This window comes from Rhamphochromis longiceps, linkage group LG1 (assembly GCF_057381845.1).
Source record: "Rhamphochromis longiceps isolate RC_006_pf linkage group LG1, R_longiceps_female_GT1.1, whole genome shotgun sequence".
NCBI classification, from domain to species: Eukaryota; Metazoa; Chordata; class Actinopteri; order Cichliformes; family Cichlidae; genus Rhamphochromis; species Rhamphochromis longiceps.
Genome location: NC_140557.1, coordinates 21,682,160 through 21,701,233, shown reverse-complemented (window position 1 = coordinate 21,701,233; position 19,074 = coordinate 21,682,160). Strand labels below are relative to the sequence as shown.

At 40.9% G+C, this 19,074-nt stretch overlaps 1 pseudogene across 1 annotated transcript; it reads left to right on the top strand.

Moving 5' to 3' along the window:
• The first annotated feature begins 277 nt into the window (after nucleotides 1–277).
• LOC146678691 (uncharacterized) lies at nucleotides 278–4,023 on the top strand (annotated as a pseudogene). The gene is made up of 5 exons (XR_014912422.1): nucleotides 278–398; nucleotides 1,857–2,253; nucleotides 2,411–2,563; nucleotides 2,923–3,006; nucleotides 3,103–4,023. The product of XR_014912422.1 is annotated as an uncharacterized LOC146678691 (transcript).
• Nucleotides 4,024–19,074: the final 15,051 nt, after the last annotated feature.

The window sequence follows — 19,074 nt, the reverse complement described above, 5'->3', positions numbered from 1 at the left end:
AGTGGTCATGCTACACTGAAAAAATGGGAATTGGCAGGCTTTTGAATTTGCACAAATGAATTTAGTTAATGCTACACAAGCCTCTCATGTTTCTCTTATTTACATGATTAAATAAAGTACCATTTACTTGATTATAAACAATACTGAGACTACTCATTTTTCTTGCATTGATTTAAAATGACTAAATTAGAATACTAAAACCATTGTAATCATGTTTGACCACAACCGGAAATGATGCAATATATTCAAAGACAACAACTAAATGTGATTGGATAATAAGACCTACCTTATCCAATAAGACAACAACATAATTTAAGGAGAGCGCAATTGACCGCCAGATTCTGGAAGACTGTTCAGCCACATGCAACCTTTGGCACTGAGTCAGGCATAGTGAGAAGGTAAGTAATTTAAATACATTTGTTTTAGTTGGGTACGTTTTCACAGAATTGTTGTAGTGCATGCTATATGAAACGTAATCTGTAATGCATCTACATGTTGTTTTTACAGTGCTAGCTAAAGTTGGTATTAGCTTTGTGGCTAAAACTGAAAAATATTAACAAATTGCACATAGTCGGGAGAAAGCAGCTGTTGTCGGTCAGATATGGAATTTATGCATGTGACAGAGAGCACTGACGTTTTTGATGGCTTAGCAAGTTAAAACGTCACTGAGAGAGCAATAGTGTTTGTGTTACTCGTGCTAGCTATGGCTACATTGGCTAATTAGTCTGGCTGTAACCGTCAGAGTTTCAGAAGCTGGGAGGGCCACAGTGCCATACCTTAATTATTGCTGATGACATGCACTCAAGTTATAATAAGGATCCTGCCACCTTAGACGTGGGTTTAAGAACCTGTGCCCATAAATGCCAAATCATTTTTCCATTTAGTCATTGTTTTAGGTGAAGTGTCACTTACTTGACTATTCTATTGGTCACGGCCAAATAATACAGCAGATATCTACAAGGAGATAAGGTTGTTCAACAGACTATGTCTTATTAAGTGATGTATTGTGAATTTTCCAACATCGGCCCAAAACAAATTAGGACCCTTTCCCCCCCCTCTTTTTTTCTAGTTTGTGTAGAACATATGTGAGCTGCTTCTCAAAACATTATGTATAAATGAGGGAAAGATTGGTACTTTAAAGAAACCATTGATGCTCTTCTGGACTGGAATACCTTTTTTCAATTAAAATTAATGTTTTTTGTGATGGTGGAATTTTTACCTTTATGATTACAGAAGTCAAAACATCAGATGATGATAGCTTACCATCTAAACTCCCCATCTCTTGGCAAGTCTGAATTAGAGAGCTCAGCTGTATCGGCCTTTCTAGTGGATTTGCTTAAAGAGGAGATAGCTTAAGTCATTAGGTACATATTCCCTGACATTCTAGAGGTCAACCTTGCACAGTGTGTGACATAAAGAGTATAACTTATAGAAATGGAATGGTACTGGCCCAAAGGGCAGCAGGTGGATTGCCAGAATACTGAAAAACCATATCTGCATTGTACCACAGCATATTCTACATTGTCAGAGAGCTTGGTGGCTGGTACAGAGAGCACGACAGAGCTTTTGAGCTCCGCCCAGTATCCACAAGAATATTCACTCTCGCTTCACTCTGTGAACTCCTTGATACTTATCCATTGGTTGACTATGAGATTGGATCAGTCCACATTGTGACTTTAAAAAGGCATATAGAAATAAAAGGTGTTCATATAAGTGTAATAGGTTCAGTCGCATGTATTTCATTAGATAAATTCTTCTTTTTTATGTCTGATCTTTATAACTTTGAGTATTGGGTATGGATAGCTTTATGAAAACTAAACTGAAATGATTCTTTCTGAATGTCTGAATGCCTACAGAGTCCTATGGGGAGTCCTATGGTCCTAAAGACTGTTTTGGCTGACGGAACCTGTCGAAGGCTCACTCTCTAATGGAGCGCCTGAATCAACTGAGGATCTCATCGTTGAAGTCAAGAGACAGTGTTGTCTTCAGGGCAGTTTCAGACTTCAGTTTATGGATTCCTTGTTTGGGAATGAGTTTCTTAACCTTACCTCAGTTTCAGAAGTAGCAGACAAGGGGACTCTTAAAGCTATTGACATGTCAAAGCCCACAACATGGACATAAAAAAGAGTAACAGAGTTGGTGAAACTCAAGATGGAAAAGACTTTTTCATACAGAAGACATGAAGTTGTTCGTGATGCACCAATGGTGGAGGCTTTCATGGCAAGATGGCCTGCTCTATTTGATTTCCATGAGGTAAGGTTTGCCTCATACACGGTGTTCTTGTGGTATTAGCCTAAAATGGTTAAGGCACAGTTGTTATTTGACAGCCCATTTCTTCAGCATGAGTGATTGCGGCCTTCTTCCAGGTATTAAACCTTTGAAGCTCATTTCTCTGTGCTCATGTTTTCAGATCAACGCTGAGTTTAAGAGAATTGTCACTATCCCCCCTCAAACAAAGTTCCTGGCTCAGCTGGATCTCCACTTGGACAACCTGGTGAAGTTGGTCAACAGAAGAGGAGAGCTTGGACTAATACTGAAAAGAATTGTGGCATAAATGGATAATGTAAGTGATAAAGCCTCAACATTCACTTAACACGATCCTCTTTGGATGAAATTTTATAATTGTGGAAGATTTCAAATGTTTCCCATGATAAATTCTCTCATTTTGTATTTTTACATCTGCTTGTTTTTTTTAACCTTCACTTTGTCAACTTATTATTAATTGCCAGTAAACCTATTATTAATTTGTGTGCCTTTACTTTAAAAACATTCATGTAAAGTACACTATTAAAACTTAAATGAAGGACAAGAGCTGAATGAAGATGCTAATGGTTTAAAATGGAGCACTGTAACAAAAAATAATTTCCCCCAGGGATCAATAAAGTATTCTGATTCTGATTAATTACATACATTTCATTTCAGTGTGAAGATGTTGATGCTGAGTGTGTTAAGGGAGTGTGTATCTACATGGGTGAAGACCCTGGCATGCTTATCCAGGAGTATGTGGTATGTACTTGTGGTTTTTTTTTTTTTCTTTTTGGACTTTCCACAGTGTGTCATATTATTTACTTGGAAATGACTAACATGGCTTCTTTTTTACAGGGCATGGAAGAACGTGCCATCAGTGAGACTGTTGAAGACACCACTGTTTGAATTTATCTTCTTAAAGAGCAAGCTTCAGCAGATGAAGAAGAGTTGTCCTTGCAGGCATCAGGGTGGCGAAGACTTTGGATAATGTAGCATTTGCTGTGATAATGCTATTTGGACTCATGTATGCATTAAACCTTGCCTACCCTGCTGACCTTCGCTACAACTTTGACGTTTTCCAGAAGGTTTTCATGGAACTGGATGGAGCTAAACTCTCTAAAGTTCTTGCTTTCAAAAACCATCTGTTTCATTGAGAAGTCAAAGACTGCACTTCTGCAATTCTTTGCAGTTTTTCATTTTGTGTTCAGTAACGTTATACTGCTTATGTTTTTATTGCTTTCCCCTCGTGTGACTGCAATGCAGGATAATTTTTCCTTTTGGTATCATGTTGTAAGAAATTTTTACTGACGATTTTTAGCAATATGTTCTAAGTCAACCTTAATGTCCTGCTTTCATGTTTAAAATGAAGATTAAAATTCATGTAGGTGTTTGGTATTAGTTATGTAACAATGTCATTTAAGGCTCAACTTAGTTGAAATCTTATACAGGTAAATACATGTACAGAAGCTGAAACTGTTGTCAAATAACACACAAGTTATATTTGGGTAAATCTGTTTATTCATAAAAGCGTGTTGCTTTTTTTTCAGGTAGTCTTAATTTAGTTTACATTTTCAATTGTGTAATTAATACAAATGTTATATGTAAGAGATGACAGGATCATCTATAAGCACTTTCTTTTATTTGCTGCTGAGGTCAGTTTTTTGTGAAATATTTGCAAATATATTCTCAAACTAACTTTTTCTTTTAGTTATTTCTGCAGGCTATCTTTAAAAATGTGTTAACAAGTTTATATGGATACAGTTTAATAAAGGTGAATTGTTCAGTAGCACTCACAGTCTTTGCCTTTTTTGTCAATAATAATCAGTTAATATTTCAATTGAAAAAATTAAGTAGGATTTAAAGCCATAATTTGTGTTGCAGGAACATAATTGCAATGTGTTTACATTACATAATATCATTGCGTAACACTGGCAAATAAAAATAAGTTGGTGTTAAACATTAAAATATATTGACATTATGCAATACATTGATATTATGATAATAGATTAATATTAGTACATCAAACATGATTTTTTTAAAGTAATCTGATGTAAATAAAATACTTTGATCTGACAAGCATTAATTACTTGAGGGAAAGTGGAAAATTAAGTCAGTCATACTTATTCATATTATGTGGGACCGATGTACACAATAAAATCAAGTAAATTGAAAGAACTTTTTTTTTCAGTGTAGTAGTAGGAAATTGTTTGCAGAGGTAGGGCAGAGGGCAGTCTATAGAAGTGGTCAACAAACCTTTTTGGGGAAAAAAAACCCAAAAAACAAACCTTTTTTCAGTTTATGCCCGACAATATTTTCACGGACTGGCCTTTAAGGTGCCACGGATAAATACAACAAAATAAAACCAGTACCAGTACCCAGAAAAAGATAATTTATTCATAACACACGGGAAAAGACCCAGGGAAACCGAGTTAACAATGAAAACGTTAAAAAATAATGATAAAAACCCTGAAAACCATAAATTTCACACCCGAGCCTCAACTCTCACGCCCTGGTACCAAGCGACTCGGTCCGTGGCCCGGGTGTTGGGGACCGCTGGCCTATAGAACTACAAGTTATTTTGCAACCACAAGTGTCGCCCTCTAATTGTCATTAAAAAGAATGCAGGGTTAAGGCACTTTAAGCTACAGCTATCTTTTACATTACAGTAAATGTCAGTCTTATACAATCCAATGCAACAGCCCTGCCACCAAGTGTTTTAATTCCCAAGGAGAACAAATGTGTACACCTAATTACGTTTATTGCTGAGACGAACAATCACACAGTGTAGTTCAATTTCAGTTAACTAAAGTAAAAGAAATTAAAGATCTTGAAGTTGAAGATCTAAAATCTTGACGAGTTGCTGTCTAGGGAGATTTTCACGCAGTATATTCACCAGTGTGCTCTGATTTTTGTTGCACTGAAACAATCCTGAGCTCTTGATGAAATCTAAACATGGGCAGCAATACCAACAGGCTACTGTGTGGACCAGAGGAGATAGGGCAGCAAAGCCCCGCTCACAGCTGGGTGCCCAGATTAATAGGCAAGATAGACGTAGTGTATGTGTTTACTCATCACTCTGATTGCGTCTGTCAGGGACAAAGGCTTTGTTTAAACAGGTTAGGACTGTACAAGACTGAATGCAAAGCTTTATAAATGAAGATATGCTGAGAAGCCCTGGTAGCGGTATAATGACTTCCATCATAAGACACACAGCGAGCTCATCCCTCACATCAGCGCAGCTTGAGCCACCTTTGCATTTGCATATTTAAATCTACTTACAGTATCATACACAATTCCCCATCCTGCTCACAAAAACTATCCAACCACTTCAGAGGAAGAAGGTCTTTTAATATATGAAATGCCGATGGTGCTGTGTCAGTTGGTTAGAGTTCAGGCTTTACAAGGAGCAGCACTTCAGCATGTGACCCGGTGCCGCGCGTATTGTCTGTTTCATTGTAACATTTCTTTTACCGAGGTTAATGAGCTTGACACCGGGTGCCCTCAGCCTGCTCAACAGAGTTACCTTGCACCCCGCCCTCTTTTCTCTCTGCATGCCATCAACCCGCAGCCTAACATCTCCACAGCTGAAAACAGCAATTTCACTTAGCACATGCAGCCAAGGGAAAGTTATCAAGCAGCAGAGTGCTCACCTGTGCTTTTCAAGGCTGTTCTGCAAGGTCATGCAGCCGGGAACGAGCTTGGTCTGTCAGTAGGAGCCTCTGAGGGATTAATCGTCCCTGCACTGTCTTATTCATGCTCTCTGACAAACTGATCCATGACTTTTCCTGCTTGCTAATCATCAGAAACAATTTTAACACCGTGCTGTGCTTTTCTTTTCTTTTCCGATCTAATTATATAATAACAACCAAACGCGAGCCAATTTAAAGGACCTATCTTCAAATGTGTGGCCTCATGCATATTTAATTGAACATGATTGTAGCATTAACAGCTGAATATGCAGCCGGCCTTTTCTCACATTTGTTCCAGCCTTAAGTGAAAGTGCCCTTAAATTAAAAGGCTATAGAAATCAATACAAGTGGCATCCATGGGAGAGCGCACGGCTTTGACAGTCTGTCTCCTAATGCATCTCTCACCACATATTCTGCTCGTGTTTCTAAAAGCACTTAATGTGCAATAAGCAGCTGCCCACCTCAGAGCCTGCCAAATGCTGGAGATGACTTGTCTGAAGAAGCTTAAAAGTTTGGGCTAATGCTATGTTAATGGATTATCTAGCCCTGCCTCTTTGTGAAACCGAAACTCGCTGTGTGGAGAAGCGCTGTCAAAACGATTCTTGACGTAAACTGGCGTGCAAAAAAAAAAAAAAAAATCCAAATCTGAGCTTTTATGTGATGCAACAGCTTTGACCAACATCTTACAATCAGGCAAAGTGCTTTTCGAATTCAGTGAATCTGCTTCACATTAATTCATTATAGAGCACATCATGGACCTTATGTTACCTGGCTGATTGCTCGTGTATTTAAGCAGTTGTATTAATATATTTAAAACCACATCAAATAAAATTCACTTCAGAGAGAGCAGAAGGCGCGATGGGGACAATCTAAGCTTCCTGACACACTGAGATGGAGGTCTGAGCTGTCCACTCTGGGTCATTTCCACAAAACAATTTGATACAGATTTCTTACTGGTGGGAGATTGCCTGTTTTCTTCCTCTTAAAGGTATACTTCCTTTCTCGTTACATATCCCTCATCTTGCTTCGGTTGGAGGCTTTATCCCTGCACATACACTCGAACGCGGTGATTTGTAAGAGCAGAAGAGTGAAGCTGCGAAGGACTGCATGAAAAGAACTCATTAAAAACTGTGACTCATACACACGCAGACGCTCACAGCTTGCTCCCGAGTTTAGATAATTTGCGAGTAAATCCAAGGCTGTTGTCCAACAACATATTTCTAATTGTTCCTGCACTCACGCACGCTCGTTTACACGTGCGCGCGCACAAGCGCGTACTGTATGGCACAGAAGATCTTCCCTCACGCAGTTAGAGTCAAAAATGAAAAATAGATGAGATCTTTGTCACTCAAATGGCTGTGGGCTTCTTAAGTGCTGTCAGAGTACGGATGAGGCCAACATGCATTATGGAAGACAGTGCCTGGCTAAGCACCTCGACTCTCCGCCTGGTCCGCGGCGCAAAACTGTCTAATGGAGTTGAAGACATGGTTGTGTAGCAACCTTAGATTCTATAATAATATCTAAAGTTAGAAGTTAATTAATCTCAGAGGTATATCGTGGGCTTAAAGGCCTCTCCGCACTGTCTGGTGCTGCTAATTCCCTCCATCTGGGGTGCTGAGGAGCATTTATGGGAGTTTACCAGATTAGTCCCAGAAACAGGATCTTTAAAGGGAACTGCTTGTTCTCTTCAGATTGGAGATCTGTCTTCCTTGCAGGGCAGTGTGGGGGATAGGCTAGTAAAGCTCTATTCTATGCTTATGTGACTTGTTTGACTAGAGGCCTAAAAATGGAATGTGCTAAACGGGGAAAGCCTTTTGTTACTGATGTGTAAAGCAGGACATGTATGGAATTCATTTGAATTTGTGCAGAGTGCATGCCTTTCCAATTACACTTGTAGTGGATTTTCTTCCAGATCGTGCACATCCAGAAGAGGCTTAGGTCAGTTTTAGATACACATCTATGTAGATTAACCAAATACTGTGGTATCAAACATTTTGGAATTAGGACTTATCTAAAAGTTGTTCGAGCTGATTAGGTGGCAGAGATCAGTGGCCTGTGGCTCACAGCCACAACTCAGTGTGGCTCACTGGAGCTAAAGTTGCACGCAATAATAGATGAACAATGATATTTGTTTCTTTTGGTTCAATAATATCGTGTCCTCCAACTTTTGGCAAGATCTAGACCTGTCCTGATAAGACCAAGGTCATCTGTTAGGAGTGTCTGCATAGGAAATGAGTGCAAGCTCCCAGCAGACTCAGCAGGGAGGCTGGAGAGTTAATAGTCGCTGCTCTGGTTTTAAAATCTGTCTGCAGTCCTTGCCGAGTTCCCTATTCTCTGACCACGGCTGGCACACAGAGCGGAGACCGTTTGAAAAAGACACACGTGAAGCAGGGGGGCTGGAAGTAAGAGACAAAAGTGATAGTCAAAGTGAGATTTAACAACACAGAATAGGGGAAGGTTCATGTGGCACCGTCTTCCAGCCCTTTCCCCCTAATCATTCTCAAATGTTCCCTTCCGAAAAGCGCAACTTTCTCTCTTTATTCACATACCAGAAATTCAAATTACATACAGTGCTGCAGACTGGATCCAGAGTCGACTGCGTTAGTTAAGTGAATTTCCCCATGTGCCATTTTGGGTGTGCGCGAGAAGCCGTCTTACCTACAGTTTGTGTCAGTCACAGCTGGCAATGACAAATTATTAAGGTGGATTTGACATAAAATGTTGGACGTAGTCCCCCTCTACCTTTTCTCCACCTATTAGTCTCTGAGAGCCTTACTTGACAGGGAGTGCCATCAGCTAGCATCAGCTCAGGCAGCAGAGCTTTCTCTCCTCCCCCGCAGATGCACCTTAGGCCTGCAGTGGTCTCCTCCTCTTCTTTGTTCCGCGCATCTGTTCAGCATCAGATGACAGCACTGATTAGCCTCACTCAGGGTCTTAATAAGACAACTGGAGTACAGAAAGCCGGCACAAGGTGAACACAGACACACAAACACACAGGATGTACAGCTGTAATCACTACATGCTCTTTCTACACTTTACCTACTCCCATACCTTTAACCTAACTATGACTCTGTCCTTAACCCTAATGAGGTCTGGAATACGTCCCTCAGTACTGGTGATCTGTCTATTTTTCCTAATCTCAGCATCTCGGTTGGTAAAGTCCACCCTGCTCGGACAGAGAACTACTTATTATAATTTTCTCATAATGTCGACCTCTGGACTGTATCCAACAGCGCTTCGGGGAGAAATCAGGCTTTTTTTTATTCATAGCGCTCTGAATTTTTATTTGATTTGTTCTCCTGAAATGCAGACGATTTGAAAATATCATTAATCTTCAAAAAAGTTAATCAGGTCACTCTGCTGTGATTTCTTTGAAACTAAAGTGATGCTTTCTGTAAATAACAAAAACTGGAACAGTAGTGTGTTCCTGTCAAATGAAAGAGTAAGAAGCCAAGTGTGACTGTTCCAGGTATTCATACACTGCTGCTGGCCTGCAAATTACACCTCTCACTGTGTCATCATTTCCTTTTTATTCGCAGTTTTCCTGCAGTTATTTGTATGTTTGCTAACACGACAAAAGGGGGCACGAAAATAAGCAACGTCTACACCAATTGACCAGCCTAGCTTGTTTCTTCGACCTTAAACCAATGGCGGTTTATTAAATTCAAACATAATACACAGTCTTCCACAAGTGTAACATGCACAGTGTTGAAGAAAAACAACCATTTAGCTGTTGTTTTTGCTTGCTATTTTTTTTTTTTTAGTCAGATGTGTATGTACTGCTGGTACGAGTGGGTGTGCAACCTCAGCTCTCGATAGTGCTGTGTTTCTGCAGGGTGAACTTCTCCCACTCGTCTTCACCATCTCCCCCTCTGCCTCCTGGCGGATGCTCCTCACTCTGATATGTGTGTCCCAGCCCACCTGTTCAGGCCTCATTACTGTCAGGCCTGTGTTAATAAATATCCAGGTGTAGAGCGCTCCTCGGTGCCTGTACTTCATCACCAAGGAGCTCAGTCTGCTGGTCGCCCCCTCCTCTCCTGCAGCAGGGCTGACAGGAACCATGATTACACTGTAAGCACTGTAGTTATTCACCTTCTGCCCAAACTCCGACACTGCACTCCATCTTACGCACCAGCACAGGGACACGCACACATACAGCGCTCATGTGCACGTACACACCTTCTTACAGGAACACACACACACACTGACAAACAAACACTCGCAGATATTTGCTCTTTCATTCCCATTAGTTTTTTCCCCTCCAGTGCAACGGGGTGTGCAGGCAACATGGACGACATGTTGCCATTTGCACTGTACGAATATCCCTACAGCAATGTTTGGTGACGGCACCCTCACGAAATCATTATTGTAGTGTAGGTCCACCGCGCTGAGCACTTAATCATGCATAACATGAAAAACATGTTGTTTTGAAATACAGTCCAACACCTTCCTGTAACTCTGTAAAAAAATAAAATAAAATAGGCTGTGTATTTTATAATCAGATTTTTGCTGTTTAAAAAATGTCATTCTGAGCAAGTAATTGTTATGTCAAGAAGAATGAAATCTCTTGAATGTTGCATGAATCAGTTTTTAAATGTGTGATGTTTGTTCTCTGTTAACAGTCTATCTGACATTTTAGTTTTATGTTGGCATGCATTTCACCAAGATTCCCATTGTGTGCCATTTACAGTGCATGTTACTGTGCAATTTCTGTCTATGATTGACTGCTAAAAGTCTTCAGGTGAATTCAAAGATTTCTTTTTCCCGGTGCACTCAGACAGCATGTTTCAAACACAAATCTGCTTAATTCAAGTATTTTATGGAAGTATATGTCAACAATCACTGTGCAACAATGTGGAACAAGAAGGGACACTGATACTGTAACCAGAACCAGGAAAAAGTAGCCTTTTAAATGATTTTAACCTTAGGTGAAGTTCACATAGACTATATGGAAAACCAAATCGGGCTTCTCCAAGTGAAAAAGAATCACGCACCCAGCCATGCAGTCTGCCTTTACAAACATTTGTGGGGGGAAATGGGTCGTTCTAAAAAGCTCACTGAATTTGAGCACGGTGTTATAGCAGGATGGCACTGTCTGTGAAATTTCTTCCCTTCTAGAAATTCCGCCATTCACTGTAAGTTCTATTCCTGCAAAGTGGAAGCATTTACAAACCACAGTGGCAGATCACAAAATGTTACAGAGCAGGGTCACAGAGTGTTGCGGCACATTGTGCTTAAAAATCACCGAGTCTGCTGATTCAATAACAACAGAGCTCCAAACCTCCTCTAGCATTAACATCAGCTTGAAAACTGTGTGCTGGGAGCTTCATGGCATGGGTTTCTATGGCTGAGCAACTCCCATAAGTATAATGTTTAGATGTTTGAGGGACAGTGAGAAAGGGCACTTAAAAAGAGAAAGAGAAAGAGAAAAAAAATCTTCTGGATCACCTGTTGAGAGAAAAAGAAGAGAAAACAAGCAAAGAAAACAGAGCAACATACTAAACACAACACCATCACGTTAATCTAGCTAAGTGTAAACAGCAGTGAATACTAAATATCGAATGTTGTTGTGTAGCAAGCAGGACCGACAGTGCACAATGTGCTTGGAAATAGCAGCCAATAAAGGTGTAGTTTATGTCTATGAACGGTGAACACCCGTGTCACACCTGTGTGGATCAGCGCGCTTGTATTCAAAAGGTTTCCCCATGTAATGGTCTGCTAGAGGTTGTAGAGAGACATAGCCCTGTCCCCCAGGGCATGAAGCAGGCATGGAGGAGATCCAGCCTCCAGACATCCAGAGGCCCCAGAGTGCGAGAGCCCAAGGAGGACCACCGGAGGGGCATCCGTGACTTTTGTTCATAATGCTCATCAAGTCTATTATAGATAATAATAGTCATTGAAGTTGTATACATGCTATTTGTGAAGCACAATAACTTTTTTGCATTGACTTTTTGTGATGTGGTGATGTTTGTATTTTAGTGTAGTCAATTATCAGAACTAATACATCATCATCATAATATTGTATTAATGAATTAGCCATTTCACTCTCAAAATGTAAACTTTAAACTAAAAGTTTGTAAGATAGTTAAATGCTCTCCTCAAAAGGCGGCTTCGAATTACAGAGCATAACTGTTGAATATAAAAATACGAGTGGGTAATTCTTTTCAGCATAAAAAGCATATGTTTACTGTTAGGAGTACTTTTATTTAAATGACAGAACAGAACACTTACTTATAACTTTATTATACGTAGTCTATAACTTTACTGTTAACTTTACTAAACCTTTAATGAGGACTCGCTTTTAAAGTACAATCAATACATTTTTAACTTTGCTTCCTTGCTCACACAGTTCACTGAATATTACAAAACATCCCAGCTCATTTCTCCAGAAGTAAGTATTAATCTTCAAAATAATCCTGGCAGCTTATTATGCAATCACAACTCCTCTGTGTGTTTTTGTGCAGGCCCTTGTCTCGTTGCATTTATGAGGTCAGTGTGTCTGAGTAAGTGGGTCAGCCAGGCCTGTGTGAGGGCTCTAGTCTCAGCAGCTCTAAGCAGCCGGCGCAGTGATGGCGGTGGCCTAGGAAATGACAGGGAGGACGCAACCACTTGACTCTGGAGAAGCAATCAGACTCTAAGGGGTTTAATGCACTGCCTTGGGTCTGAGCCACAGCAATTGGGTTTGATAGCTGTGTCATTATGTGAGGAGGACGTCTGGAGGTCTTCAACGGCCGGGGATTAGAGGGCGGACACAGAGACGGAAAAAAGAGAAGAGGAGGAGAGCGGGCGGTGGGAATCCCTGTGTCTGCTACTTTGGACGTAGGCCCCCTCTCACCTCCCTCATCTCCCTCTTCTCTCAGTGATTTCCTTCCACAAAAGTGACAAATAAAGCAGGCCTTAGGGACACAATACTCGAGGTCACTCCCACATTGTGTTTCTCTGCTTGTTATACACCAGACATTTTAATTTGGTGCCATGTGCACAATTGGAGTTTATTTTTCGCAGCAACAGCTAATTAAGAGAATATCAGTGACAGTGTCTAAAGCCTTTTCTCTCTTTGCTTATACGCACCTCTTCCTCCCCGTTACCTCTCAGCGCAGTCTTAGCGCAAATCTGAGAGATTCCGGGAGAAATGACAATTACTGAGTATTTGACACGTAAATCTGACACCTCACTATAATATCGCTAGGCAATTTTGACAGTCTCATTTAGTGCTTTAAACCCAATGATATAACTTTCTCAAGGAACGTGTTCACAAACAAGTTGCGACTGTCGAGTGAGAGCTCACAGAGCAGCCTGTGCTCATGAGTCTATGAGTGAGAGCGAGAGTGAAAGAAGTCAACCTGTGATGGATGCCATGGCAGATGCTAGGGTAAGAGTTGTCATCAGCGTTCCCAGCACCTTATGGAAGAGTGCCAGGTATGCGGCTTTGATTGGGCCTACTGTGGCTGTGCTGTTTGCCACAGCACCGCTTTGATTAGTGCCTCCATGAAAATGTATGCCCTATGCTCAAAGAAAACTGGGGAAGTAACTACCTGTCAGGAAATCCACAAACAAGGCTACTTAGAGCATGGGGAACTGTATATTTTAAAGTCTAATATTTCGTTTCGTTTCATTGTGGGGGGCTTGCCAAATCCCTGCTGATACCCCACCCAAGGAAAAGGTCCCCCGATAAAGAGGTGGTACCCGATAAGGAGGGGGTACACTGCTAGCCCCCAACCCGCTTGTGCGTGCACACACAGACACAGACACACACGCACACAAAGATGAGAAGGAGAAAGCACTCTCTCAACCACACAACAAAGGCTGTCTGCCAGATGCTGTGAATACCAAAAAACCCCTGCAACACAAAATATATAAATTAATCAGAGTGCAGGTAAATAAATAAATAATGTATATGAGGAGCTAATTAAATGTGTTTATTCCTGTTATCATATGCTGCCCTCATTTCCACCACTTGAAGTCATGAATCATTAAGTGGCTGCTAAATTGGTCTCTGGGGCTGTCCTAGTGGCAGGGGGCGGTCAGATCCTGTCTGGCAGAAGGCAGGTGTGCAGCGGACGGACGGATGGCCTGTGCTCCAGTAGTCCTCGGACAGTGGCGCCTGACAGAGGGGAAGCAGGCATCATGCTGGGAGGTGAGCGGCCAGAGGAGAGCCTGTAGCAGAGCGGCTGACAGGACCGCCCGTCACCACGCTGGCTCCGCTTTGATTAATGAGGGCATTTGAAAGACAATTAGTGGGAGCAGATTTGCCTTCAACTACCTTATCAATCAGAACTCTTTTAATTCAATGTGTAGCACCCTCTGCACCAAAATGAGTGTGTAAGCATTGTGCGTCAGGGCAGGAACAGCCTGCCAGTCAACAGGAGGTGGGAGAGGAGAGCCAGAAATACAAATGACAGTTCTCCCAGGACTTTAGAGACATACGAAATGGGGTGGGTTGTTCAGCTTGTAAATGTTCAAGTGAAGGCCAGATTTGTCCTGTACTCTGCTACTTATTTTACCATCACATCTGCAAGAAATCATCACTCATGATTCGACTTCCCTTCTAAAAACCAGTTGGTTATTATAGCTGGTTTTTACATGTAGTGGATTAAATGCTGCTATTTTGTAGGAAACCTGGCATTACAAAGAAATGTGGTATCCTTTTGTCTTTTATTAGCTCTGTTCATGTCACGTCTTTAAGCTAAGTTTTGAAGACCCAAGGTTAAAAATAGTAACAAAAATTAAAGGAACAGTTTAAAAACACATCAGATCTCAATAGGGGAAAAGGTCATGCTGGATTTCTATACTGATATCGACTGGGTAATGTGTTAAGAATGAAAGGATGCCACATCTTTTCATGGAAATTAGATTAATCATCCTACACAAGGCTAAATTCAAAGATGCCTGGAAAATCAAAGTGGGAAAAATGATGCAGCAGACAATTCCATTTTGACAAAATTTCACTGCAGCAACTAACAATGGTACTCAGTAGTTTGTATGGCCCCCACGTGCTTGTATGCATGCCTCATAGCATTGGGGCATATTCCTAATGAGACAACTGCTGTCCTGGTGGATGTCCTCCCGGGGCATTACTGAGCTCCTAAACAGTCTGAGGTGCAACCTGGTGCCTTAGGATGAAGTGAAACACAAAGTCCCAGAGGTGCTCTGTTGGATTAAGGTCATACCTAATAGCAACCAGGGTGCCGCTGGCTAGCCTGTAGAGGTTTGTGCCTCCCTTCATGGATATGCCGCACCATTGATGACCCACCACCAAACCGGTTGTGCTAAACAATGTTACAGACAACATAATGTTGTCCACAGCTTCTCCAGACCCTTTTCCGTCTATCACAGATGCTCAGGATGAACCTGCTGTTATCTGTGAAAGACACAAGGCAATAGTGGTGGACCTGAATATTCAGGTATTCTATGGCAAATGCCAACTGAGCTACATGGTGCCAGTCAGTGAGTACAAGGCCCACTAGAGGACACTGGGCCCTCAGGTCACCCTTGTGAAGTCTGTTTGATCAGAGACATTCATACCAGTGGCCTACTTTTAGGCCTTTTAGGCCTCTGGCGGTGCTCACCCTTGTCCTCCTGCTAATGGGTTAGGGTCCTGTTTAGGGTTAAGGGTTCTACGGTCCTGCTTAGCTCTCCTGTGCTTGGAGACACACAAACCTTCTGACACCTGGAGGTTTGTGTATTGCCCCATGCTGCCACAAGTGACAGTGACCCTAGCCAAATATAAAATTACTAAAAAAAAAAAAAGCAGTCAGAAAAGGGCTCCACCTCTAAAATAGTTCATGTTGATGGTTGTCTTATTGTTGCCCTTCTAGTGCACCAACAGCAACATATACTATACTCTGATTAAAAAGGTGTTCCTTTAAACGTTGCGCAGTGTATGTCAGCCAGCACAAATCCACCAACCCTCCAATTGCAGAACCTTCTAATGGTAGAATATGGTATATCATCTTTAGATGGAAGCTAGCAAGCTAACTTTTTTCTGTACTTTATTATAACAGCAGGTAGAACAGCCACACTGATCATTTTATTCGAATTTAAAGAATTTGGACTGTTTTTAACTCCAAGTGGAGCCTCAGTCTTCCTTTTTGGGAACTGAGGGAGTCTTTGGAAATGGCTAATAGCGTCAAACTGGTTTAATGTTTACAGTGTGGAGAATCAATATAAATGACTATTTAACAAAAAAGCATGATCATTACCTAAACCTAACCAAAGAGGTTTGGTCCCTTAAAATTAGAGAATGAAAAGAAAGCAAATAAAATAAAAGACATAAGACATAACCAAACTGGAAACAAGCATGTAATTTATGCCTTGCCAACCTCCTTGCCTCCTTATATCGACGTAGTTGGACTTTCTAACAGAACTGTTAATGGTCAGCATTCAAAACTACTAAGCTGTGTGGCGAGACATTGATGCCAAAGGGCACCTCGTGAGTAAATCTCTTGACGACAGCAGCCTCAGACGAAACAGCATTTATGTGAAGAATTTGACGCCCTGGGATGAGAACACGTTGATTATTATGATGCTGCTTGTCAACTGAAAACCTATATTTTGTTGACCTATTCATCAACCCCGAGCTCAAAAGACAATTTATAATGTCTGAACCCATATTTCGGAACATGATGTTGACATAATGACTAATGCTGTTTGGTGAGTCTGATTTTAACCCATCATAATTACTTCGTTGTTGCTTTAGAAGAAAGCAGGATGTTTCATTTATATTTGCTGCCATTAGCCAGAGAAATAATGGTCTCAATCAATCTTTTGTACAAGGTTTTCTAATTGTTACGACTTTCTGAAATTAAAAAATCAAACCACTTATGAAACGGTGGCTGCAAAGGACATTATACAGGATATGTTTTTTTTCTCCATTTCATGGTGGCTCAGAAGAGAGCTAAACAAATATGTATGCAGACTTCATCTCAATGCTGCAGCATTTCTTTTTATTCTTTAAGCCGTCTTCTTATACAATTACACTTGTCAATCAATTGAAATGAAATTTTTGAACTACTGGAGAAATGATGTAGATCTACCAATGCGCTTAAAAGTCTAAAAGATATGTTTTCATAAAGCTGAAAACAGGCAAGTGAGGAAGTGTCTCTATTGATCCACCTCCCTGTAAATAAAACAGGGGCAATGGGCAAAAAGAAACAAACAACCCTGGCAGAGGGATGGGGAGAAAAAAAAATCAATAGGTTCCCTCACTGGTGGGTCTTCTCTGGTCAAACTATTCTCTCTGGGTTTGACTTTCTGCAGACAGGAGGAAGCACACAGCCAACATTCTCTTGATTTCCACATTTCTTTTATAATAGGACTTCACTGTGAATGCAGCTCGTGTGCATTTAATCCACACAGCTACCGGAGAAGACTGCAGAATTGTGCGGTTCGGGGTTTATCACACAAATGTTACTGTGAGTTTTCAGAGGGGCTCGTGTGATTCTATGCTTATAGTTTAAAGGAGCACGTGACCAATTTCAAATATCAAAATCAGTTTCTGAACAGCGTGATCTGTGAAAATAGTTGTGAAAATGCTTGTTTGAGTTTGAAACAGTTACTCAAACAACTCAGTTGATTGTTTTTAGAGTGGGTCAATCATTTAAAGACACTGTTTTGCATTACTGTAAATCTAAGATACTTGGTTGTGTAAAACTCTCTACTAATATTACATAACAACTGCAGGTAGGGTGAAGATAACATGGTGAAATATATATAGTAAAGCTATCTTAAATAAATACAAACAGTGAACAGACCTCAAAGTAAAATTCCATCCGTCAACCCTTTTTTTTTTATTGTTAATGATTGATTTAAAAAAGAAACTGCACAGTGTGTGGACTGAACTTTCTCAGCTTCTGGACTGAGGCATGCCAGAAAAAAAGTTTGAGAAGCTGGACTAAATTAAAAACTCAAACCCCCGAAAAAGCAGATCAAATTACTTCATCCATCTTTTATTTACAGTCTGTGGATTCCCAAGAACTTTTTCAGTGAACTAAAAAGTTTCTTCAGACCCCATACAGCAAAAACAACGCTGTATATAATGTAAGAGATAGGAGATTTTGTGCTGCTGCTCATTGATATTTAATATTTGCAAATGATGTCACTCAGTCAGTGCATGACAAGACAGATATGCAGGCTAAAAAATTATTGACTTTTTCTTTCTCATGGGTGATGGAAAAAGCAATTGCTGAAAGTCCGTATTCAGCACTGCAAGCCATAAACCCAAAGTGCCTGAGCGTTGTGCTGTCCTCTCCACATGTGACTTTCTGAATACAAGACACTGTGGCAGGTCCTACAAGGGAGAGATGTATGAACTATGCACAGTTTTTCACCTAAACTGAGAAAAGAAGCGCTGTGCAGTCGGTCCTTGGTGTGTCCAGACTAACAACAGATCATTACATTCTTACAAGTGAGGCTCCTCTGGTAAGTGAACTCTGCTGGATCCCTCTTGTGTCTGACCTCTGCAACCCCATCCATCCTTCCATCCAATTTCCAAACAGCTTATAACAACCCCCTAGTTTAGGGTCACTAGTCTAACCAGGGCTAACGCAAACAAACATTCACACTGACATTTACACCTACGTCCAGTTCAGAATTGCCACCACACATTAACCTAACCTCACCTCACTTGGAATTAACCTAACACATATGTATTTGGACTGTGGGAGGAAGCTAAAGTACCTGGAGGGAACCCACACAAACTCCAAACAGAAAAGCCCTCTCACTGCTAAATTTGAACCCAGGACCTTCTTGCTGTGAGGCCAGTACACCTTCCTTGGTTGGTATTATTTTTCCCTCGTAATCCCATCCGGGAGGGGGGGGGGGGAGATGATGCTTTATAGTTTTGTGTCACAATCATGGATCTAATTGGGGCACAAGATCTTGGTTTATTTGCCATCTCCCTGTCTGTGTTAAATGTGTGAGCTTTGTGCCAACAGATTGTTTTCAGTGATGAATGAAATTATAACCAGATCACATCATAAAGCATCAACAATTAAGCCATGAGTTTAGAGCCTTTGCTGAATATAGAAGAACGCGTGACATCATCTTGACGGGGCAAACGCATTTAATCGTCCTATTTCCGTTATCCCATTTGATGTATTTGGCTGCAGAGTGGGTAAAACCAGGACAGTTGTGGACA